The following is a 25,353-nucleotide window of genomic DNA, read 5'->3' as shown; positions in this document are numbered from 1 at the left end:
TACATCAATCAGTGGGAGAAAAATATTGGCCTCAGGGCTTGTGTGCCACTCCTGACTCCTGTGTGTGCCATCTCTCACTCAGTGGGCCATAGAAAGCCTATTTATTTTTTTGCTTGATTTGGGTTCTAAATTCTACCTGAAAAAATCAATAAATCAATCAGTGGGAGATAAATATTGGCCTCTGGGCTTGTGTGCCACTCCTGACTCCTGTGTGTGCCATCTCTCACTCAGTGGGCCATAGAAAGCCTATTTATTTTTTTGCTTGATTTGGGTTCTAAATTCTACCTGAAAAAATCACTAAATCAATCAGTGGGAGATAAATATTGGCCTCTGGGCTTGTGTGCCACTCCTGACTCCTGTGTGTGCCATCTCTCACTCAGTGGGCCATAGAAAGCCTATTTATTTTTTTGCTTGATTTGGGTTCTAAAATCTACCTGAAAAAATCACTACATCAATCAGTGGGAGATAAATATTGGCCTCTGGGCTTGTGTGCCACTCCTGACTCCTGTGTGTGCCATCTCTCACTCAGTGGGCCATAGAAAGCCTATTTTTTTTTTTAATTTGTTTTCTAAATTCTCCCTGAAAAAATCATTTTATTTTATTTGGTTTCTAAATTCTTCCTGAAAAAATCATTTTATTTTATTTTGTTTCTAAAGTCTCCCTGTGAAAAAAAAAAAAAACAGTGGGAGATTAATATTGCCCTTTCTGCTTGTGTGCCAGTCTTGACTCCTGGGTGTGCCATCTCTCTCTCTCTCTCAAATTGTGGGCCATAGAAAGCCTATTTATTTTTTTGCTTGATTTGGGTTCTAAATTCTACCTGAAAAAATCAATAAATCAATCAGTGGGAGAAAAATATTGGCCTCTGGGCTTGTGTGCCACTCCTGACTCCTGTGTGTGCCATCTCTCACTCAGTGGGACATAGAAAGCCTTTTTTTTTTTATTTGGTTTCTAAATTCTCCCTGAAAAAATCATTTTATTTTATTTGGTTTCTAAATTCTTCCTGAAAAAATCATTTTATTTTATTTTGTTTCTAAAGTCTCCCTGAAAAAAAAAAAACAGTGGGAGATTAATATTGCCCTTTCTGCTTGTGTGCCAGTCTTGACTCCTGGGTGTGCCATCTCTCTCTCTCTCTCAAATTGTGGGCCATAGAAAGCCTATTTATTTTTTGCTTGATTTGGGTTCTAAATTCTACCTGAAAAAATCAATAAATCAATCAGTGGGAGAAAAATATTGGCCTCTGGGCTTGTGTGCCACTCCTGACTCCTGTGTGTGCCATCTCTCACTCAGTGGGCCATAGAAAGCCTTTTTTTTTTTTTTATTTGGTTTCTAAATTCTCCCTGAAAAAATCATTTTATTTTATTTGGTTTCTAAATTCTTCCTGAAAAAATCATTTTATTTTATTTTGTTTGTAAAGTCTCCCTGAAAAAAAAAAAAAAAAAATCAGTGGGAGATTAATATTGACATTTGTGCTTGAGTGACAGTCCTGCGTGTGTGGCATCTCTGTGATTTGGTGCCACAGAAAACAGAGTGTGTAACATTGTGCCTGATTTTCCTTGTGGTCTCACCAACCTGTAAAGGGATATTGAAATCATACTGAAGTTATAGCTCACCGTGTAAGTTGTTTGACAGCAACAAATAAAGTTACTTTGGTTAAGTTTTTAAAACAATGAGGAACTCTGGTGCAAGAGGTCGTGGCCGTGGGCGTTCATTGTCAGCTGGTAATGATGGTAGTGGTAGTGGAGCATCAGGTGGTCGTGGGAAAAAAAATATTCCACCTAAGTCTGGAGCTGTGGAGCCAGGTTCGTCGTCTGGCTACACAAGGCCTCGAACGCTCTCTTTTCTGGGAGTAGGAAAACCGCTTTTAAAGCCGGAGCAGCAACAGCAAGTTTTGGCTTACCTTGCAGACTCAGCCTCTAGCTCTTTTGCCTCCTCTTCTGAAACTGGTAAATGTAAAAGCAGCGCGTCGCTTGTGGATGTTCACGGTCAGGGACAAGTCGCTTCCTTGTCCTCTTCAGCAAAAACAACAACAAGAGAGAAGGATGCAGCAGGTGACACAATGGGTTACTCCATGGAGCTCTTTACACATACCGTCCCTGGCTTAGAAAGTGAAACAGTTAACAGGCCATGCCCATTACAAGTAGATTCTGACATGGAGTGCACTGATGCACAGCCACAGCCAGACTACTATGCTGGTCCTTTGACTCAGACCACAACATTGCCCTCTCAGGGTACTGATCCACAATCAGACCCTGATGAGACTATGTTGCCCCGTCACGAACGCTATACCACCGACCGACACGGTGACACAGTCGAAGTTGCACACGAGCTAGAAGAGGAGGTAATAGATGACCCAGTTGTTGACCCCGATTGGCAGCCATTGGGGGAACAGGGTGCAGGCGGCAGTAGTTCTGAAGCGAAGGTGGAGGAGGGGCCGCAGCAGGCATCAACATCGCAACAAGTTCCATCTGCTGGGCCCGTATCTGGCCCAAAACGCGTGGCAAAGCCAAAACCTGTTGGAGGACAGCGTGGCCATCCGGTTAAAGCTCAGTCTGCAATCCCTGAAAAGGGATCCGATGCTAGGAAGAGTGCAGTCTGGCATTTTTTTAAACAACATCCAATTGATCAGCGCAAAGTCATCTGTCAAAAATGTTCAACTAGCTTAAGCAGAGGTCAGAATCTGAAAAGTCTCAATACAAGTTGCATGCATAGACATTTAACCACCATGCATTTTCAAGCCTGGACTAACTACCAAACGTCCCTTAAAGTTGTAGCACCCTCGGCCAATGAAGCTAGTCAGCAACGCAACATCCCTTCCGTCACTGTAAGGCCACCATTTTTCGCACCACCGGCAGTATCTGTGCAGGTTTCTTTGCCAGCCAAAAGCAGTCAGGGTCAGGGAATCACCAGTTTTGTAGGAGGAAATATTGCATCTAGGGCACCAGCGGAAACAATACCGTCTCCAACCGTCTCTCAGTCTGCCATGTCCACCGGCACACCCGCTAGTTCCACGATCTCCAGCTCTCCAGTCCAGCTCACCCTACATGAGACTCTGGTTAGAAAAAGGAAGTACTTATCCTCGCATCCGCGTACACAGGGTTTTAACGCCCACATAGCTAGACTAATCTCGTTAGAGATGATGCCCTACCGGTTAGTTGAAAGCGAAGCTTTCAAAGCCCTGATGGAGTACGCTGAACCACGCTACGAGCTACCCAGTCGACACTTTTTTTCCAGAAAAGCCATCCCAGCCCTGCACCAGCATGTTAAACAGCGCATCGTCCATGCACTCAGGCAATCTGTGAGTACAAAGGTGCACCTGACTACAGATGCATGGACCAGTAGGCATGGCCAGGGACGTTACGTGTCCATCACGGCACACTGGGTGAATGTGGTGGATGCAGGGTCCACAGGGGACATCAATTTCGGGACAGTTGTGCCTAGCCCACGGTCTAGGAAACAGTTGGCTGTAGGCGTTCGCACCCCCTCCTCCTCCTCCTCGTCCTCCTGCAGAAGCGAGAGCTCTTCCACAGACCGCAGTCGGCCAACCACTCCATCGGCAGCTGACACTGTTGCACACCAGTTGTCCCATTATGGGCCAGCTACTGGCAAGCGTCAGCAGGCTGTATTGGCTATGAAGTGTTTGGGCGACAACAGACACACCGCGGAAGTTCTGTCCGAGTTCTTGCAGCAAGAAACGCAGTCATGGCTGGGCACAGTAGATCTTGAGGCAGGCAAGGTAGTGAGTGATAACGGAAGGAATTTCATGGCTGCCATCTCCCTTTCCCAACTGAAACACATTCCTTGCCTGGCTCACACCTTAAACCTGGTGGTGCAGTGCTTATTGAAAACTTATCCTGGGTTCTCCGACCTGCTCCTCAAAGTGCGTGGACTTTGCTCACATATCCGCCGTTCGCCTGTACACTCCAGCCGTATGCAGACCTATCAGCGGTCTTTGAACCTTCCCCAGGATCGCCTAATCATAGACGTTGCAACAAGGTGGAACTCAACACTGCAAATGCTTCAGAGACTATGCCAACAGAGGCGGGCTGTTATGTTTTTGTGGGAGGATACACATACACGGGCAGGCAGTAGGATGGCAGACATGGAGTTGTCAGGTGTGCAGTGGTCGAAGATACAAGACATGTGTCAAGTCCTTCAGTGTTTTGAGGAATGCACACAGCTGGTTAGTGCAGACAACGCCATAATAAGCATGAGCATCCCCCTAATGTGTCTGCTGATGCAAAGTTTGACGCACATAAAGGATCAGGCGTCTGCACCAGAGGAAGAGGAAAGCCTTGATGACAGTCAGCCATTGTCTGGTCAGGGCAGTGTACAGGACGAGGTAGCGGGCGAAGAGGAGGTGGAGGACGAGGAGGATGATGGGGATGAGTATATTTTTAATTAGGAAGTTTTCCCGGGGGCACTGGAAATTGGTTGCGTGGCAAGGCCGGGTTCTGGTTTTTTGAGGGACACAAGTGACGTAGATTTGCCTGAAACTGCCCCTCAACCAATCACAACCGCAGATTTGACAACTGGAACTTTGGCCCACATGGCGGATTATGCCTTACGTATCCTCAAAAGGGACATACGCATTACTAAAATGATGAACGATGACGATTACTGGTTGGCCTGCCTCCTTGATCCTCGCTATAAAGGCAAATTGCAAAATATTATGCCACATGAGAACTTGGAACTAATATTAGCAACCAAACAATCAACTCTTGTTGACCGTTTGCTTCAGGCATTCCCAGCACACAGCGCACGTGATCGTTCTCACACGAGCTCCAGGGGGCAGCAGACCAGGAGTGTTAGGGGTACACACATCAGAAGTGGCGTTGGACAGAGGGGTTTTCTGACCAGGTTGTGGAGTGATTTTGCTATGACCGCAGACAGGACAGGTACTGCTGCATCAATTGAATGTGACAGGAGACAACATTTGTCCAGTATGGTTACAAACTATTTTTCATCCCTTATCGATGTTCTCCCTCAACCGTCATTCCCATTTGATTACTGGGCATCAAAATTAGACACCTGGCCAGAATTGGCAGAATATGCATTGCAGGAGCTTGCTTGCCCGGCAGCTAGTGTCCTATCAGAAAGAGTATTCAGTGCTGCAGGTTCAATATTAACCGAAAAAAGGACTCGTCTGGCTACCCAAAATGTTGATGATCTAACATTCATTAAAATGAACCACAACTGGATTTCGAATTCTTTTGCCCCACCTTGCCCGGCCGACACCTAGCTTTCCTATGAAAAGCTCTTGCCTGTGGACTACTGTGAATTACTTTTCTAATGTCTAATTTGCTGCAGCTGATTGTCCAGCATACGACATGTTTACACCTCCCTAAATGGCCAAACTCCCCACACGGGGCCGTGGTATCGCGACTTGGCGCAAGCACCCGTGAGAGTGCTGTTTGTCTGAAGAGGTGGGTGTGCCCGCTTTTGGTCGACGGCACTGCCACTGGGTCCCTCATAGTACAATAAAGTGTCTCTGGCGGTGGTGGTGCGCACCCAACGTCAGACACACTGTTGTAACATGAGGAGCCCTGGGCCTGTACCGCCGGCCACAAGAGAGTTCACCCACCCCCAGGTCAAACATTGCTCTACCACTTCCACAGCTATCTCTCACACTTCCACCAATGTTTAGTCTATGCACTGACATCCTTCCATTCCTGCCACTGACAATACCATTGTGTTGACATGTATGATGGTACTTAACATAGTCAGGGGCAGTGTCCTCTATTTACCACAGTAAATACTTTGCGCTAAATTAGTAGGTCTGAAACTACGCAGAGGATCCCACCCCTGTACCTAATGATTGCACCCTTTAGTGTTTTCGTTTTGTTTTAATGCGAGACATTCACATTTATTTATTGTTTTGGACTACTAACTGGCAGACACTCATTACAATCGGCCTCCGCTGACCAGACCACTGCTGCCCGTGTACCCCTGGAACCAATTTTAAATTGCCTACAGCCAGCCCAATTTATTATGTTAGGCCTTCGAAGCCTGTCTGCGGTCCCTCCTTCCACTAGGCCTCCACTGACCTGTCTACTGCTGCCCGTGTACTCCTGGAACCAATTATAAAGTGCCTACAGCCAGTCCAATTTAATTATGTTAGGCCTTCGAAGCCTGTCTGCGGCCCGTTCTTTCAACTACTACTACACTGACCTGTCTACTGCTGCCCGTGTACCCCTGGAACCAATTATAAAGTGCCTACAGCCTGTCCAATTTTATTATGTTAGGCCTTCGAAGCCTGTCTGCGGTCCCTCCTTCCACTAGGCCTCCACTGACCTGTGTACTGCTGCCCGTTTACCCCTGGAACCAATTTTAAATTGCCTACAGCCTGTCCAATTTTATTATGTTAGGCCTTCGAAGCCTGTCTGCGGTCCCTCCTTCCACTAGGCCTCCACTGACCTGTCTACTGCTGCCCGTGTACTCCTGGAACCAATTATAAAGTGCCTACAGCCTGTCCAATTTAATTATGTTAGGCCTTCGAAGCCTGTCTGCGGCCCGTTCTTTCAACTACTACTACACTGACCTGTCTACTGCTGCCCGTGTACCCCTGGAACCAATTATAAAGTGCCTACAGCCTGTCCAATTTTATTATGTTAGGCCTTCGAAGCCTGTCTGCGGTCCCTCCTTCCACTAGGCCTCCACTGACCTGTGTACTGCTGCCCGTTTACCCCTGGAACCAATTTTAAATTGCCTACAGCCTGTCCAATTTTATTATGTTAGGCCTTCGAAGCCTGTCTGCGGTCCCTCCTTCCACTAGGCCTCCACTGACCTGTCTACTGCTGCCCGTGTACTCCTGGAACCAATTATAAAGTGCCTACAGCCTGTCCAATTTAATTATGTTAGGCCTTCGAAGCCTGTCTGCGGCCCGTTCTTTCAACTACTACTACACTGACCTGTCTACTGCTGCCCGTGTACCCCTGGAACCAATTATAAAGTGCCTACAGCCTGTCCAATTTTATTATGTTAGGCCTTCGAAGCCTGTCTGCGGTCCCTCCTTCCACTAGGCCTCCACTGACCTGTGTACTGCTGCCCGTGTACCCCTGGAACCAATTTTAAATTGCCAACAGCCTGTCCAATTTTATTATGTTAGGCCTTCGAAGCCTGTCTGCGGTCCCTCCTTCCACTAGGCCTCCACTGACCAGACCACTGCTGCCCGTGTACCCCTGGAACCAATTTTAAATTGCCTACAGCCAGCCCAATTCTGCGGCCCGTTCTTTCTACTACTCCTCCACTGACCAGACCACAGCTGCCCGTGTACCCCTGGAACCTATTTTTAATTGCATAGAGCATCCTTTTTTTAATAGTAGGCGTACAAAATCTGTCTGCGGTCCACTATTGAAATTGTCCTCCACTGCCCAGAGCAATGCTGCCTGTGTACCCCTATAACCTTTTTTAAGCTGCAGTGAGCCACATTTTTGGTTTAAGGCCTACTACCTGTGTCTGTCTGCGCCACTCAATTCAGCTGTGTTCCTTTGAAAAAAGCTGAGCGTCAATAGTCTTGTTTTCAGCCTCTAGGAATTTTAAAACTGCATAGGGGCTACAACTTTGGTAGGGCCTACTAACGGTGTCTGCCGCCACAAGGTGTGCCCCAGGTTTCGTCCACATTGCTTCGATCTTCCTACTCTCGTTTAGTAGTTGGTGAAAACTACACTGCATAAGGCCTACAAATTGGGTATGGGGTGTAGAGACGGTGTGTTCCACTCGAAGGTGTTCCCCAGGTTTCCTCTCCATTGCTTCAATCTTAATGCTCTCGTTTAGTAGTTGTTGGAAACTACACTGCATTAGGCCTACACATTTGGTATGGGGTGTAGAGAGACGGTGTGTTCCACTCCAAGGTGTTCCCCAGGTTTCCTCTCCATTGCTTCAATCTTAATGCTCTCGTTTAGTAGTTGTTGGAAACTACACTGCATTAGGCCTACACATTTGGTATGGGGTGTAGAGAGACGGTGTGTTCCACTCCAAGGTGTTCCCCAGGTTTCCTCTCCATTGCTTCAATCTTAATGCTCTCGTTTAGTAGTTGTTGGAAACTACACTGCATTAGGCCTACACATTTGGTATGGGGTGTAGAGAGACGGTGTGTTCCACTCCAAGGTGTTCCCCAGGTTTCCTCTCCATTGCTTCAATCTTAATGCTCTCGTTTAGTAGTTGTTGGAAACTACACTGCATTAGGCCTACACATTTGGTATGGGGTGTAGAGAGACGGTGTGTTCCACTCCAAGGTGTTCCCCAGGTTTCCTCTCCATTGCTTCAATCTTAATGCTCTCGTTTAGTAGTTGTTGGAAACTACACTGCATTAGGCCTACACATTTGGTATGGGGTGTAGAGAGACGGTGTGTTCCACTCCAAGGTGTTCCCCAGGTTTCCTCTCCATTGCTTCAATCTTAATGCTCTCGTTTAGTAGTTGTTGGAAACTACACTGCATTAGGCCTACAAATTGGGTATGGGGTGTAGAGAGATGGTGTGTTACACTCCAAAGTGTTCCCCAGGTTTCGTCCACATTGCTTCGGTCTTCCGACTCTCGTTTAGTAGTTGTAGAAAACTATACTGCATTAGGCCTACAAATTGGGTATGGGGTGTAGAGACGGTGTGTTCCACTCCAAGGTGTTCCCCAGGTTTCCTCGCCATTGCTTCGATCTTCCGACTCTCGTTTAGTAGTTGTAGAAAACTACACTGCATTAGGCCTACAAATTGGGTATGGGGTGTAGAGACGGTGTGTTCCACTCCAAGGTGTTCCCCAGGTTTCCTCTCCATTGCTTCAATCTTAATGCTCTCGTTTAGTAGTTGTTGGAAACTACACTGCATTAGGCCTACACATTTGGTATGGGGTGTAGAGAGACGGTGTGTTCCACTCCAAGGTGTTCCCCAGGTTTCCTCTCCATTGCTTCAATCTTAATGCTCTCGTTTAGTAGTTGTTGGAAACTACACTGCATTAGGCCTACAAATTGGGTATGGGGTGTAGAGAGATGGTGTGTTACACTCCAAGGTGTTCCCCAGGTTTCGTCCACATTGCTTCGGTCTTCCGACTCTCGTTTAGTAGTTGTAGAAAACTACACTGCATTAGGCCTACAAATTGGGTATGGGGTGTAGAGACGGTGTGTTCCACTCCAAGGTGTTCCCCAGGTTTCCTCTCCATTGCTTCAATCTTAATGCTCTCGTTTAGTAGTTGTTGGAAACTACACTGCATTAGGCCTACAAATTGGGTATGGGGTGTAGAGAGACGGTGTGTTCCACTCCAAGGTGTTCCCCAGGTTTCCTCTCCATTGCTTCAATCTTAATGCTCTCGTTTAGTAGTTGTTGGAAACTACACTGCATTAGGCCTACAAATTGGGTATGGGGTGTAGAGAGACGGTGTGTTCCACTCCAAGGTGTTCCCCAGGTTTCCTCTCCATTGCTTCAATCTTAATGCTCTCGTTTAGTAGTTGTTGGAAACTACACTGCATTAGGCCTACAAATTGGGTATAAAGGCACAGATGATTGGCCTCGGGGAGACCAAAACATCCAACACTGCGGAGACACCATCACGTGTTTCTCAACGCAGTGATTCCAGAACACTGCCCCCATCCCTTATGGGAAATATGCAGATGCAGGTAAAGAAGCTGCGGAGACACCATCACGTGTTTCTCGACGCAAGCAGTGAATAGCCAGGCCTTTCCCCGGGAAGGAACAACCACGGGAAGGGCAGCATCCTATGAAGGAAAGCCACCTATGCCAAGCATGGTATCCATCCACAGACAGCTGTTTCGGGGTGTTTGCCCCTCATCAGTGTGGAGTAGGAATCTGGCTATTAGGAGCAGTGCCTAGTAAAAAGGCTATAAAGGCACAGATGATTGGCCTCGGGGAGACCAAAACATCCAACACTGCGGAGACACCATCACGTGTTTCTCAACGCAGTGATTCCAGAACACTGCCCCCATCCCTTATGGGAAATATGCAGATGCAGGTAAAGAAGCTGCGGAGACACCATCACGTGTTTCTCGACGCAAGCAGTGAATAGCCAGGCCTTTCCCCGGGAAGGAACAACCACGGGAAGGGCAGCATCCTATGAAGGAAAGCCACCTATGCCAAGCATGGTATCCATCCACAGACAGCTGTTTCGGGGTGTTTGCCCCTCATCAGTGTGGAGTAGGAATCTGGCTATTAGGAGCAGTGCCTAGTAAAAAGGCTATAAAGGCACAGATGATTGGCCTCGGGGAGACCAAAACATCCAACACTGCGGAGACACCATCACGTGTTTCTCAACGCAGTGATTCCAGAACACTGCCCCCATCCCTTATGGGAAATATGCAGATGCAGGTAAAGAAGCTGCGGAGACACCATCACGTGTTTCTCGACGCAAGCAGTGAATAGCCAGGCCTTTCCCCGGGAAGGAACAACCACGGGAAGGGCAGCATCCTATGAAGGAAAGCCACCTATGCCAAGCATGGTATCCATCCACAGACAGCTGTTTCGGGGTGTTTGCCCCTCATCAGTGTGGAGTAGGAATCTGGCTATTAGGAGCAGTGCCTAGTAAAAAGGCTATAAAGGCACAGATGATTGGCCTCGGGGAGACCAAAACATCCAACACTGCGGAGACACCATCACGTGTTTCTCAACGCAGTGATTCCAGAACACTGCCCCCATCCCTTATGGGAAATATGCAGATGCAGGTAAAGAAGCTGCGGAGACACCATCACGTGTTTCTCGACGCAAGCAGTGAATAGCCAGGCCTTTCCCCGGGAAGGAACAACCACGGGAAGGGCAGCATCCTATGAAGGAAAGCCACCTATGCCAAGCATGGTATCCATCCACAGACAGCTGAAACAGCTGAAACAGCTGTCTGTGGATGGATACCATGCTTGGCATAGGTGGCTTTCCTTCATAGGATGCTGCCCTTCCCGTGGTTGTTCCTTCCCGGGGAAAGGCCTGGCTATTCACTGCTTGCGTCGAGAAACACGTGATGGTGTCTCCGCAGCTTCTTTACCTGCATCTGCATATTTCCCATAAGGGATGGGGGCAGTGTTCTGGAATCACTGCGTTGAGAAACACGTGATGGTGTCTCCGCAGTGTTGGATGTTTTGGTCTCCCCGAGGCCAATCATCTGTGCCTTTATAGCCTTTTTACTAGGCACTGCTCCTAATAGCCAGATTCCTACTCCACACTGATGAGGGGCAAACACCCCGAAACAGCTGTCTGTGGATGGATACCATGCTTGGCATAGGTGGCTTTCCTTCATAGGATGCTGCCCTTCCCGTGGTTGTTCCTTCCCGGGGAAAGGCCTGGCTATTCACTGCTTGCGTCGAGAAACACGTGATGGTGTCTCCGCAGCTTCTTTACCTGCATTTGCATATTTCCCATAAGGGATGGGGGCAGTGTTCTGGAATCACTGCGTTGAGAAACACGTGATGGTGTCTCCGCAGTGTTGGATGTTTTGGTCTCCCCGAGGCCAATCATCTGTGCCTTTATAGCCTTTTTACTAGGCACTGCTCCTAATAGCCAGATTCCTACTCCACACTGATGAGGGGCAAACACCCCGAAACAGCTGTCTGTGGATGGATACCATGCTTGGCATAGGTGGCTTTCCTTCATAGGATGCTGCCCTTCCCGTGGTTGTTCCTTCCCGGGGAAAGGCCTGGCTATTCACTGCTTGCGTCGAGAAACACGTGATGGTGTCTCCGCAGCTTCTTTACCTGCATTTGCATATTTCCCATAAGGGATGGGGGCAGTGTTCTGGAATCACTGCGTTGAGAAACACGTGATGGTGTCTCCGCAGTGTTGGATGTTTTGGTCTCCCCGAGGCCAATCATCTGTGCCTTTATAGCCTTTTTACTAGGCACTGCTCCTAATAGCCAGATTCCTACTCCACACTGATGAGGGGCAAACACCCCGAAACAGCTGTCTGTGGATGGATACCATGCTTGGCATAGGTGGCTTTCCTTCATAGGATGCTGCCCTTCCCGTGGTTGTTCCTTCCCGGGGAAAGGCCTGGCTATTCACTGCTTGCGTCGAGAAACACGTGATGGTGTCTCCGCAGCTTCTTTACCTGCATCTACAAATTGGGTATGGGGTGTAGAGACGGTGTCTTCCACTCCAAGGTGTTCTCCAGGTTGCCTTTCCTGAGCTTCTATCTTCAGGCTCTTGTTAAATAGTGGTTAAATGGAACAACTGCATTTGGCGTACTAGTTGGTTTGGGGCCTACTAACAGTGTCTGCCGCTCCTTGCTGTTCTCCTGGTTTCCTGTCCTGAAATTCCATTTTCAGGCTCTCGTTAAGTAGTTGTTAATGTTAGACTGCATTTGGCCTACTAGTTGGGTTGGGGCCTACTATCGGTGTCTGCCACTCCTTGCTGTTCTCCTCCACTGAACAAAGCTGTGCCGCCTGTTTACTACGGTTGCCAATTTTGAACTGCATTTCGACTACTTACTGATTTGGGCCTACTCTCTGTGTCAGCCTCTCATTCCAGTTGTCCTCCACTGCAATGCCCCCTGGTTAGTCCTGTGTTACCAATTTTGAACTGCATTTAGCCAACTTTATTCTTTGGGCCTATATCTGTGTTTCCTCCTCATCCTGCCCATTGCCCAGCCAGTGATAGATGAGTCTGCTGGTACATTGACCCATAACGCAACATTCCCCGTGCACGCTACACAGCAAGATTGTGACCCTGCTGAAAGTCAGGTTCCTTTTCCCGCATACCATACCACCTTACACGGGGACAAAGAGGAAAGTGCAGATGAAAGTGCAGGTTCCTTCATCAGGTGGGGGGAGGAATACTAGTTGGCGATGTCACTGGCACAGGGCCTCTCATAGTACGCAAAAGTGTTGCTGCCGGTGGGAGGCGCCCCCGCCGTGCAAACACACCGCTGTACTTTGAGGGGCCCTGTGCCAGTGCCAATGCCAACGAGTGGGCCCCCCCTGCTTGCTCAGGATCACAGCACTTGCAAAGTTTAAATACTTACCTCTCCCTGCTCCACTGCCGTGACGGGTGATCAGCGACCAAAAAAAAGGTCCTGATCATTCCCAGCGACCAACGATCTCCCAGCCGGGCCTGATCGTTGGTCGCTGTCACGCATAACGATTTAGTTAATGATATCGTTGCTACGTCACAAAAAGCAACGATATCGTTAACGAAATCGTTATGTGTGAAGGTACCTTTACTCAGAAAAGAGTGACTGATACAGTGAGGAGTCAGATTACACTGCCTATTATACTCTACTAGATGGTAGCCCGATTCTAACGCATCGGGTATTCTAGAATATGTATGTATATAGCAGCCACATACTATATAGCACAGGCCACGTAGTATATAGGAGCCATGTAGTATATAGCATATAGCATATACAAATAGTACGTGGCCTGTGCTATATAGTATGTGGCTGCTATATACATACATATTCTAGAATACCCGATGCGTTGTATATAACGCAGCCCACGCAGTATCTAACACAGGCCACGTAGTATACAGCAGCCATGTAGTATATAGTACTGCCCACGTAGTATATAGCAGCCATGTAGTATATAGTACTGCCCACGTAGCAGTCATGTAGTATATAGTACTGCCCACGTAGTATATAGCAGCCATGTAGCCAACGTAGCCCACGCAGTATTTAGCAGTGTGGGCACATATCCCTGTTAAAAAAAAAAGAATTAAAATAAAAAATAGTTACATACTCACCCCCTGGGATCCAACGGCTCTGTGGCGATGGGCGTGTGGCTGCCGCCATCTTCCGTTCCCAGGATGCATTGTGAAATTACCCAGAAGACAGCGGTCTCGCGGGACCGCTAAGTCTTCTGGGTAATTTCACAATGCATCTCTGGGACCGGAAGCTGGCGGAAGGCACGAGCGCATCCTCGGACTACGGAGGGTGAGTATAGCAGGTTTTTTTTTTGTATTACTATTTTTAACATTAGATTTTTTTACTATTGACGCTGCATAGGCAACATCAATAGTAAAAAGTTGGGGACACACAGGGTTAATAGCAGCGGTAACGGAGTGCGTAACCCGCAGCATAACGCGGTCTGTCACCACTGGCAACCCTGTGTTAGCGGTGACCAGAGGGGAGTATGGAGCGGGCACTGACTGCGGGGAGTAGGGAGAGACTAATCGGACTGTGCCGGTCGCTGAATTGGTCGCGGCAGCCATGACAGGCAGCTGGCGAGACCAATCAGCGACTTGGATTCCATGACAGACAGAGGCCGCGACCAATGAATATCCGTGACAGACAGAAGGACAGACAGAAGGACAGACAGACAGAAATTACGGTTAGACAATTATATAGTAGATGGAGTGGGGAGGGGGAAGGAGGAGTAAGGAGCAGAGTGAGAAAACAAGCAGCAGTAGACACAGAAAGATCGTGCTGAGCTTTCTAACAGATCTTTTACCTCATCCAAGAGCTTGATTCACATCTATACAACTCAATACTGATGTATCATTTCCTCCAGGCTGCTGCTTCTTCTGTCTGTGTGCTACAAGAAGGAATGGAGAGCTGAAATCCCTCCGTTGGTGCTGTGCTCTGTGTGAAGAAATAATAGCAGCTAGTATTCTCCTGCCAGCAAATTGCAAAGTAGCCATAGAGCATACAGAGGGGAAGACTGGTGAAAATGCAGAATATAAGTCATAAAATGATGAAAAATAGTGTTATTCCTCTTGTTTATGCAAATGATAGTTTATTCTGAAAAGTTATTTGAAATACTTACTCTTTACAGGGAATAATGTCAGCAGGATTTTACACACAAAACTATTTCTCTGTACCTGTAGCTCTTTTCAAGGACAAGACAAGCAATACCTTTCTTTAGTCAGTCCGTTGCCCTGTTACTGAGAAATCAGTGTTTGATATTGGAGTGAGGTCGAAGTGATATGGTAGATCTGAAGCCTCAGTCACTCCAGCTCTATTCTCATCCCAGAGCTGCTTCTTCTTCATTGACTGACGTTTCCTTTGAAGTCACACCCCAAAGAGGCTGTCAGTCAAGTAGAAGGAGGACACTCTGGGAGGGAATAGAGCGGGAGTGACAGAGGCTTCTGATCTATCATAGTGATTTGAATATCAATTCAGTGCTGATTTCTCAGTTACGGACTGGCCATGTAAAGGTATTGCTGGACTTGTCTTCTAAAGAGCTACATTCAGATATAAATCATTTGGGGTGTGAAATCTTTCTGACAGTTTTTCTTTACATACTGATAACTTTTCATTAAAGGAGGAAAAACATTTATTTGCTGATACACTGATATCCCTATGGATAGTGGCAAGAAGCAGGAGGCGAAACGCGGGTCGGGGTGAGGGGACGCCATGAACACCGGTGCCAGCACGGATCCCATTGAAGGTATTAGCCTTATTATTTACTTATTTTCTGCACTGACAGAACAATATTGATCGGATTTTGGGTGGATTATGGCTGTGGTTGATAATGGGTCAAGCCCTATGGTCTATGCTTTGCTTTGACAGCATGATATTAATTTGTTTCATATGAATGGATTGCTATAATGATAAGTTTATACATAGTGCCTTGCTAGACTGAAATCTGCATGCATGACATGAGCATTGGGAAGCAGATGTGAATGTGATTTTGTGAAGTCCAATTCACTTGCATTTTACAGCATCGGTCATTTCAGGTAACTTTCCAGAATAAGCGGTTTTTTGAGCTCGTGAAGAATAATACTAATGCTGGCCATTTTATGACGCTAAGGCTGCACTTTTCAAAAGTTTTACTCTATGATGTATCTATAAAGCAGACTATAAATTAGAAATATTCTGCTCATGGCTGGCACGACAGTGGAAAGTTCTTCCCTTGTGCCAGGCACAAAGGTTTTATATATTCCATACATTAGTAAATGCTGTTATGACCAAGTGAGGGGGAGCAGGCATAGCGAGTTTTGCTCTAGGATAATTAGTTGCATATCTGTATTTTTCTCGGTTCCCCATTCTGCATGCTGGGGCACTATCGATCTATAGTATAGTGCTAGACAATTGCATTTCTTCAGTATTGCAGCCAAGTCCCAGAATGTTGAGAGACTCATTTCTCAGATATAGCGCTGCATCGCTAGGAGGGAGGAGGTTAAAAATGTTGAGGTCTGACGCCTGAGTCATGTTTCCCAAAGAATTTCAGGCAGCTCTCTAACTGTGAGGGGAAGACTGTCCCTTCATCTACCCCCCTCTCACTTTCTTCTAATGTACCCACTGTCTTTTTATCTCTCATCCCTTCTCTCCCTTTTTTTTAAACCCATCGACATACATGTTATTGGTCTACAAACAGAACAAACCATAAATTCATATGCTTTATATTTATGGAGTATCATCATCTAGTATTCACATGTAAAGCGCCATGGAATAAATGGCGCTATAAAAATGTATAATAATAATAATAATAATCTAGTTACCCAAAAACTAAAAATACTCCTCATCCAGGTTAGTAAATGCATTGAATAAGCTTGCTAGGTTTTGTCCACCATTTAAAGGGGTCTATCAACAGATTTCACAACAAAAACTGCACAAATTATTCAAGTAAGAAAGCAACACATCCATCCAATGAAGATGGCAAAATACTCCTCAATAAGTCTAATATAAAGCAGAGGAGATACAAAAACAAATTCTTAATAGGTATCATTAAAAGAGCTCTGATTCAAATAAACCACACATAAACAATCATATATACAAGAAATATAATAATACAGTGCTTAGTGATGCCAGTGCCAGTATTAAAGGTTACAATCTCACCCAATACAGTTTTAGTGGATCCAGTTCAGGTATCACGCATGGAGACAATGCATACTGGACAGGGTGGTAGTCAATGTTCCTAAATTCCCCTGTCGTGTCCTGCAAGACTCCCGCCCTAACAAGGGCAGTGCCCAAGTGTGACCTTTATACAATTAAACCCCAAATATATAATAATAATAATAATTTTATTTATATAGCGCCAACATATTCCGCAGCGCTTTACAAATTATAGAGGGGACTTGTACAGACAATAGACATTACAGCATAACAGAAATACAGTTCAAAACAGATACCAGGAGGAGTGAGGGCCCTGCTCGCAAGCTTACAAACTATGGGGAAAAGGGGAGACACGAGAGGTGGATGGTAACAATTGCTTTAGTTATTCGGACCAGCTATAGTGTAAGGCTCAGGTGTTCATGTAAAGCTGCATGAACCGGTTACCTGCCTAAGTATGTAGCAGTACAGACACAGAGGGCTAATACTGCATAAAGTGTATGAGAACATGATGCGAGGAACCTTTTTTTTTTTTTTTTTTATTATAAATAGGCCACACAGGGATCGTTAGGTTAATGCATTGAGGCGGTAGGCCAGTCTGAACAAATGAGTTTTTAGGGCACGCTTAAAACTGTGGGGATTGGGGATTAATCGTATTAACCTAGGTAGTGCATTCCAAAGAATCGGCGCAGCACGTGTAAAGTCTTGGAGACGGGAGTGGGAGGTTCTGATTATTGAGGATGCTAACCTGAGGTCATTAGCGGAGCGGAGGGCACGGGTAGGGTGGTAGACTGATACCAGGGAGGAGATGTAGGGTGGTGCTGAGCCATGGAGTGCTTTGTGGATGAGGGTAGTAGTTTTGTACTGGATTCTGGAGTGGATGGGTAGCCAGTGTAATGACTGGCACAGGGTAGAGGCATCGGTGTAACGGTTGGTGAGGAATATGATCCTGGCTGCAGCATTCAGGACAGATTGGAGCGGGGAGAGTTTTGCAAGAGGGAGGCCGATTAGTAGAGAGTTACAATAGTCCAGACGAGAATGAATAAGTGAAACAGTCAGAGTTTTTGCAGAGTCGAAATTAAGAAAAGGGCGAATTCTAGAAATGTTTTTGAGATGCAGGTAAGAAGAGCGAGCCAGTGATCGGATGTAGGGGGTGAATGAAAGGTCAGAATCAAGGATGACCCCAAGGCAGCGGGCATGTTGCTTTGGAGTAATGGTGGAACCGCACACGGAGATGGCAATGTCAGGCAAAGGTAGGTTAGTAGAGGGAGAGAACACGAGGAGTTCAGTTTTTGACAGGTTTAGTTTCAGATAGAGGGAGGACATGATGTTAGAGACAGCGGTAAGACAATCACTGGTGTTTTCTAAAAAGGTCGGTGTGATATCGGGAGCAGAAGTGTATAATTGGGTGTCGTCAGCATAGAGATGGTACTGGAAACCAAATCTACTGATTGTTTGTCCAATAGGGGCAGTATACAACGAGAAGAGTAGGGGGCCTAGGACTGATCCTTGAGGAACCCCAACAGTATAAATATACACCATGTTCCAAATTATTATGCAAATGAAATTTTTATCGGAATTTCCTAAATGGTCGGTGCAAATGACAGTAAGTCTAATAAAAGTCATCACCCGTTAGATTATACATAGAATTTTATTGAAGAAACCTCCCAATGATAACAGTATAATCTCCAAAATGAATAAAAACTTAAAATGCACTGTTCCAAATTATTACAAGAGTAAAGATAGAAAGGGGCGCACCAATATATAATGTCACAGTCACCATCAAGGGGTGCAATACTTAGTCTATAAATAGAACAGGACAAACGAAAAGAGAAAGGGTAGACTAAAAATAGTATGCACAACCCAAAATATAGAGACAATCGGTAATACCATAAAGCAAAACACCTTTATTAAACACCTCAAAAAACATGTAAAAACATTTAAAAACAAATGTACAAATCCCTATACCCACCATATCCCATAATAAATGACAATCCCATAATACAATAGGAAAACTGCTATATTGCTATATAACAGCTGTGGATACAACCTGTCCTGCGTCAATTCTGGTATATGGAGATGACTTCCCCTGACGAAGCTGCGGAGGCAGCGATACGCGTGGGGTGCGCTCGCACCTTATCCTTCTCCTACCTCAGGGCCATTTTGGGGCTGTTATGTTCCCTGGCTCTATGTGGATTTAACCCTTGTGGTGCTCTGTGCCCTTTGACATTGCTGCATCTCCATATACCAGAATTGACGCAGGACAGGTTGTATCCACAGCTGTTATATAGCATGCTATCACATTCCAATCTCAGGACCATGTATTGCATGGATGTTTCATTTTTTGGTTATTAGCAGTGGATACTGACATATTGTGGTCGAGTCCTTTGCGGCCTGTATAGGCACATTTTTGCAGGAGAGCATATGTGACTAGGTGCATCTAGGGTAGGATATTACTGTTTTCCTATTGTATTATGGGATTGTCATTTATTATGGGATATGGTGGGTATAGGGATTTGTACATTTGTTTTTAAATGTTTTTACATGTTTTTTGAGGTGTTTAATAAAGGTGTTTTGCTTTATGGTATTACCGATTGTCTCTATATTTTGGGTTGTGCATACTATTTTTAGTCTACCCTTTCTCTTTTCGTTTGTCCTGTTCCAAATTATTAGGCACAATACAATTTCTAAACATTTGATATGTTTTAAAGAACTGAAAATGCTCATTTGTGGAATTTGCAGCATTAGGAGGTCACATTCACTGAACAAAAAAGCTATTTAACTCCAAAACATCCTAACAGGCTGAGTTACATGTTAACATAGGACCCTTCTTTGATATCACCTTCACAATTCTTGCATCCATTGAACTTGTGAGTTTTTGGAGAGTTTCTGCTTGTATTTGTTTGTCTGAAGTCAGAATCGCCTCTCAGAGCTGCTGTTTTGATGTGAACTGCCTCCCACCCTCATAGATCTTTTGCTTGATGATACTCCAAAGGTTCTCTATAGGGTTGATGTCAGGGGAAGATTGTGGCCACACCATGAGTTTATCTCCTTTTATGCCTATAGCAGCCAATGACTCAGAGGTATTCTTTGCAGCATGAGATGGTGCATTGTCATGCATGAAGATCATTTTGCTCCTGAAGGCACGTTTCTGCTTTTTAGACCATGGAAGAAAGTTGTCAGTCAGAAACTCTATTTACTTTGCAGAGGTCATTTTCACATCCTCAGGAACCTTAAAGGGCCCTACCAGCTGTTTCCCCGTGATTCCGGCCCAAAACATGACTCCTCCACCTTCTTGCTGACGTTGCAGCCTTGTTGGGACATGGTGGCCATCCACCAACCGTCCACTACTCCATCCATCTGGACCATCCAGGGTTGCTCGACACTCATCAGTAAACAAGACTGTTTGAAAATTAGTCTTCATGTATGTCTGGGCCCACTGCAACTGTTTCTGCTTGTGAACACTGTTTAGGGGTAGCCGAATAATAGGTTTATGCACCACAGCAAGCCTTTGAAGGATCCTACACCTTGAGGTTCTAGGGACCCAGGGGCACCAGCAGCTTCAGATAACTGTTTGCTGCTTTGTAATGGTATTTTGGCAGCTGCTCTCTTAATCCAATTAATTTGCCTGGCAGAAACCTTCCTCATTATGCCTTTATCTGCATGAACTCTGTCTGTGCTCTGTTTCAGTCACAAATCTTTTCACAGTATGATAATCACTCTTAAGTTTTCATGAAATATCTAATGTTTTCATACCTTGTCCAATGCATTGCACTATTTAATGCTTTTCAGCAGCAGAGATCCTTTTTATTTCCCATATTGCTTGAAACCTGTGACCTGCTTAATAATGTGGAACATTATTTTTAAGTAGTTTTCCTTTAATTAGAATCACCTGGAAAACTAATTATCACATCAATTATCACATCAAACCAGGGATTCAAGCTTGAAGAAGATAATTTGCATATTCCAGGTGCCTTCTGGGAAAAGCGAAGAGTCTCCCTCAGCAAGAAGATCGTTGGGTACAGCCGGGATCAGCTGCTTGGAAAGCATCACCAAACCAAATTTTTGCCTGTAGGACATTATCGCAAGAAAGCTTGGCTGAGTAGATTACACAAGAAGGAAAACACACAGCAAGTCAGCAGGATCTAGGAGCAACATGGCAGATGTGACAACCTACATGGTGAGCTGCAGCATGTGCTACATGTTCACAGATCGACCAGAAGAAGAATCCAATTTCACCTGTCAGAAGTGTAGACTAGTGGCCCTTTTAGAAGAAAAGGTGCGGGGTCTGGAAGAAAGAATAGCAACTTTGAAACTCATCAAAGAGAATGAAGACTTCCTAGACAGAACAGAAGCATCTCTACTGGTCACAGAAGGTGAAAAAAGTGTCAGAGAACCTCCAAAAGCAGATGAGTGGAAGCATGTGACGAAAAGAAGCAAGAAGACCATGGAGAAATCACCAACCACACAACTGAAGAACCGATATCAAATCTTTGTAGAGGATGAAGATGGCACACCTAAGGATGAAGCAATACCAGCAAGCAAAAAAGAAAAGGGCACACAGCAACAAGTGACAGCAAAAAGTACATCCAAGAAGCAACGAAGAGTGGTGGTGGTGGGAGACTCACTACTGAGAGGCACAGAAGCAGCCATCTGCAGACCGGACATAACCACAAGAGAAGTATGCTGCCTTCCAGGTGCGATGGTCAAGGATGTGACCGATAGGATACCAAAGCTCTTCAGCTCCAAGGACGTCCACCCATTTCTTCTGATACATGTTGGCACCAATCACAAGGCAAGGAAGGACCTACCGACAATCTGCAAGGACTTTGTAAAGTTGGGGAAAAAAGTAAAGGAACTGGATGCACAGGTAGTTTTTTTTTCTTCTATCCTTCCAGTAGACGGGCATGGCACCAGGAGATGGAACAGGATCCTTGATGCGAACAACTGGCTAAGACGATGGTGCAGACAACAAGGATTCGGATTCCTGGACCACGGTGTGAATTACTTGTACGATGGACTCCTCGCCAGAGACGGACTACACCTCAACAAACCTGGGAAACACACATTCGCCAGAAGACTCGCTACACTCATCAGGAGGGCGTTAAACTAGAAGAAGAGGGGACGGGAAGAAAAACATTAGACTTGAACAAAGAAGACCCAGGAAAACATACTCAGAAGGGAGGTAAGAACATTTCTAAAACAATCCACAGCGAGGAGATTGGAACAAAACAAAATCCTCTAAACTGCATGCTCGCAAACGCCAGAAGCCTGACAAACAAGATGGAAGAACTAGAAGCAGAAATATCTACAGGTAACTTTGACATAGTGGGAATAACCGAGACATGGTTAGATGAAAGCTATGACTGGGCAGTTAACTTACAGGGTTACAGTCTGTTTAGAAAGGATCGTAAAAATCGGAGAGGAGGAGGAGTTTGTCTCTATGTAAAGTCTTGTCTAAAGTCCACTTTAAGGGAGGATATTAGCGAAGGGAATGAGGATGTTGAGTCCATATGGGTCGAAATTCATGGAGGGAAAAATGGTAACAAAATTCTCATTGGGGTCTGTTACAAACCCCCAAATATAACAGAAACCATGGAAAGTCTACTTCTAAAGCAGATAGATGAAGCTGCAACCCATAATGAGGTCCTGGTTATGGGGGACTTTAACTACCCGTATATTAACTGGGAAACAGAAACCTGTGAAACCCACAAAGGCAACAGGTTTCTGCTAATAACCAAGAAAAATTATCTTTCACAATTGGTGCAGAATCCAACCAGAGGAGCAGCACTTTTAGACCTAATACTATCTAATAGACCTGACAGAATAACAAATCTGCAGGTGGTCGGGCATCTAGGAAATAGCGACCACAATATTGTAGTTTCACCTGTCTTTCACTAGGGGGACTTGTCAGGGAGTCACAAAAATACTGAACTTTAGGAAGGCAAGGTTTGACCAGCTTAGAGATGCCCTTAATCTGGTAGACTGGGACAATATCCTCAGAAATAAGAATACAGATAATGGAAAATGTTTAAGAACATACTAAATAGGCACTGTAAGCGGTTTATACCTTGTGGGAATAAAAGGACTAGAAATAGGAAAAACCCAATGTGGCTAAACAAAGAAGAGCGGCAATTAACAGTAAAAAGAAAGCATTTGCACTACTAAAGCAGGATGGCACCATTGAAGCTCTAAAAAACTATAGGGAGAAAAATACTTTATCTAAAAAACTAATTAAAGCTGCCAAAAAGGAAACAGAGAAGCACATTGCTAAGGAGAGTAAAACTAATCCCAAACTGTTCTTCAACTATATCAATAGTAAAAGAATAAAAACTGAAAATGTAGGCCCCTTAAAAAATAGTGAGGAAAGAATGGTTGTAGATGACGAGGAAAAAGCTAACATATTAAACACCTTCTTCTCCACGGTATTCATGGTGGAAAATGAAATGCTAGGTGAAATCCCAAGAAACAATGAAAACCCTATATTAAGGGTCACCAATCTTACCCAAAAAGAGGTGCGAAACCGGCTAAATAAGGTTAAAACAGATAAATCTTCGGGTTCGGATGGCATACACCCTCGAGTACTAAGAGAACTAAGTAATGTAATAGATAAACCATTATTTCTTATTTTTAGGGACTCTATAGCGACAGGGTCTGTTCCGCAGGACTGGCGCATAGCAAATGTGATGCCAATATTCAAAAAGGGCTCTAAAAGTGAACCTGGAAATTATAGGCCAGTAAGTCTAACCTCTATTGTTGGTAAAATATTTGAAGGGTTTCTGAGGGATGTTATTCTGTATTATCTCAATGAGAATAACTGTTTAACTCCATATCAGCATGGGTTTATGAGAAATCGCTCCTGTCAAACCAATCTAATCAGTTTTTATGAAGAGGTAAGCTATAGGCTGGACCACGGTGAGTCATTGGACGTGGTATATCTCGATTTTTCCAAAGCGTTTGATACCGTGCCGCACAAGAGGTTGGTACACAAAATGAGAATGCTTGGTCTGGGGGAAAATGTGTGTAAATGGGTTAGTAACTGGCTTAGTGATAGAAAGCAGAGGGTGGTTATAAATGGTATAGTCTCTAACTGGGTCGCTGTGACCAGTGGGGTACCGCAGGGGTCGGTATTGGGACCTGTTCTCTTCAACATATTCATTAATGATCTGGTAGAAGGTTTACACTGTAAAATATCGATAATTGCAGATGATACAAAACTATGTAAAGCAGTTAATACAAGAGAAGATAGTATTCTGCTACAGATGGATCTGGATAAGTTGGAAACTTGGGCTGATGAGGTTTAACAATGATAAATGATAAATGTAAGGTTATACACATGGGAAGAAGGAATCAATATCACCATTACACGCTGAACGGGAAACCACTGGGTAAATCTGACAGGGAGAAGGACTTGGGGATCCTAGTTAATGATAAACTTACCTGGAGCAGCCAGTGCCAGGCAGCAGCTGCCAAGGCAAACAGGATCATGGGGTGCATTAAAAGAGGTCTGGATACACATGATGAGAGCATTATACTGCCTCTGCACAAATCCCTAGTTAGACCGCACATGGAGTACTGTGTCCAGTTTTGGGCACCGGTGCTCAGGAAGGATATAATGGAACTAGAGAGAGTACAAAGGAGGGCAACAAAATGATGACGGGCACAAGGGGGCATTCTTTGCGTCTGGAGGAGAGAAGGTTTTTCCACCAACATAGAAGAGGATTCTTCACTGTTAGGGCAGTGAGAATCTGGAATTGCTTGCCTGAGGAGGTGGTGATGGCGAACTCAGTCGAGGGGTTCAAGAGAGGCCTGGATGTCTTCCTGGAGCAGAACAATATTGTATCATACAATTAGGTTCTGTAGAAGGACGTAGATCTGGGGATTTATTATGATGGAATATAGGCTGAACTGGATGGACAAATGTCTTTTTTCAGCCTCACTAACTATGTTACTATGTATGTTACTATGTTACATGTGTTTAAGATTGATTTCAGTGATCCATTGAGCCCTGAGACACAATACCATCCACGAGTGTATTTGAAAAACAAAACAATTAAATCTTTATGACACTTAAATCCAATTTGCATAGTAATTTGGAACACAGTGTACATAAAGCCCTACTGGGCTCCTATATATTTATTTTTTGGGGGGTTTAATTGTATATAGGTCACATGTGTATATTTGTTGTATATACTTTTGCTTATGTGTGGTTTATTTGAACATGAGCTCTTTTAATGATGCCTATTAACCCCTTTACCCCCAAGGGTGGTTTGCACGTGAATGACCGGGCCAATTTTTACAATTCTGACCACTGTCCCTTTATAACTCTGGAACACTTCAATGGATCCTGATGATACTGACATTGTTTTCTTGTGACAAATTGTACTTCATGATAGTAGTAAAATTTCTTTGATATTACCTGCGTTTATTTGTGAAAAAAATGGAAATTTGGCAAAAATTTTGCAATTTTTCAACTTTGAATTTTTATGCCCTTAAATCACAGAGATATGTCACACAAAATACTTAATAAGTAACATTTTCCACATGTCTACTTTACAGCAGCACAATTTTGGAACCAAAATGTTTTTTTTTGTTAGGGAGTTATAAGGGTTAAAAGTTGACCAGCAATTTCTCATTTTTACAACACCATTTTCTTTTAG

The sequence above is a fragment of the Ranitomeya imitator genome, chromosome 4 (genome assembly GCF_032444005.1).
Source record: "Ranitomeya imitator isolate aRanImi1 chromosome 4, aRanImi1.pri, whole genome shotgun sequence".
NCBI classification, from domain to species: domain Eukaryota; kingdom Metazoa; phylum Chordata; class Amphibia; order Anura; family Dendrobatidae; genus Ranitomeya; species Ranitomeya imitator.
The sequence above is the reverse complement of the archived record's forward strand: the minus strand, read 5'-3'. Positions refer to the sequence as shown.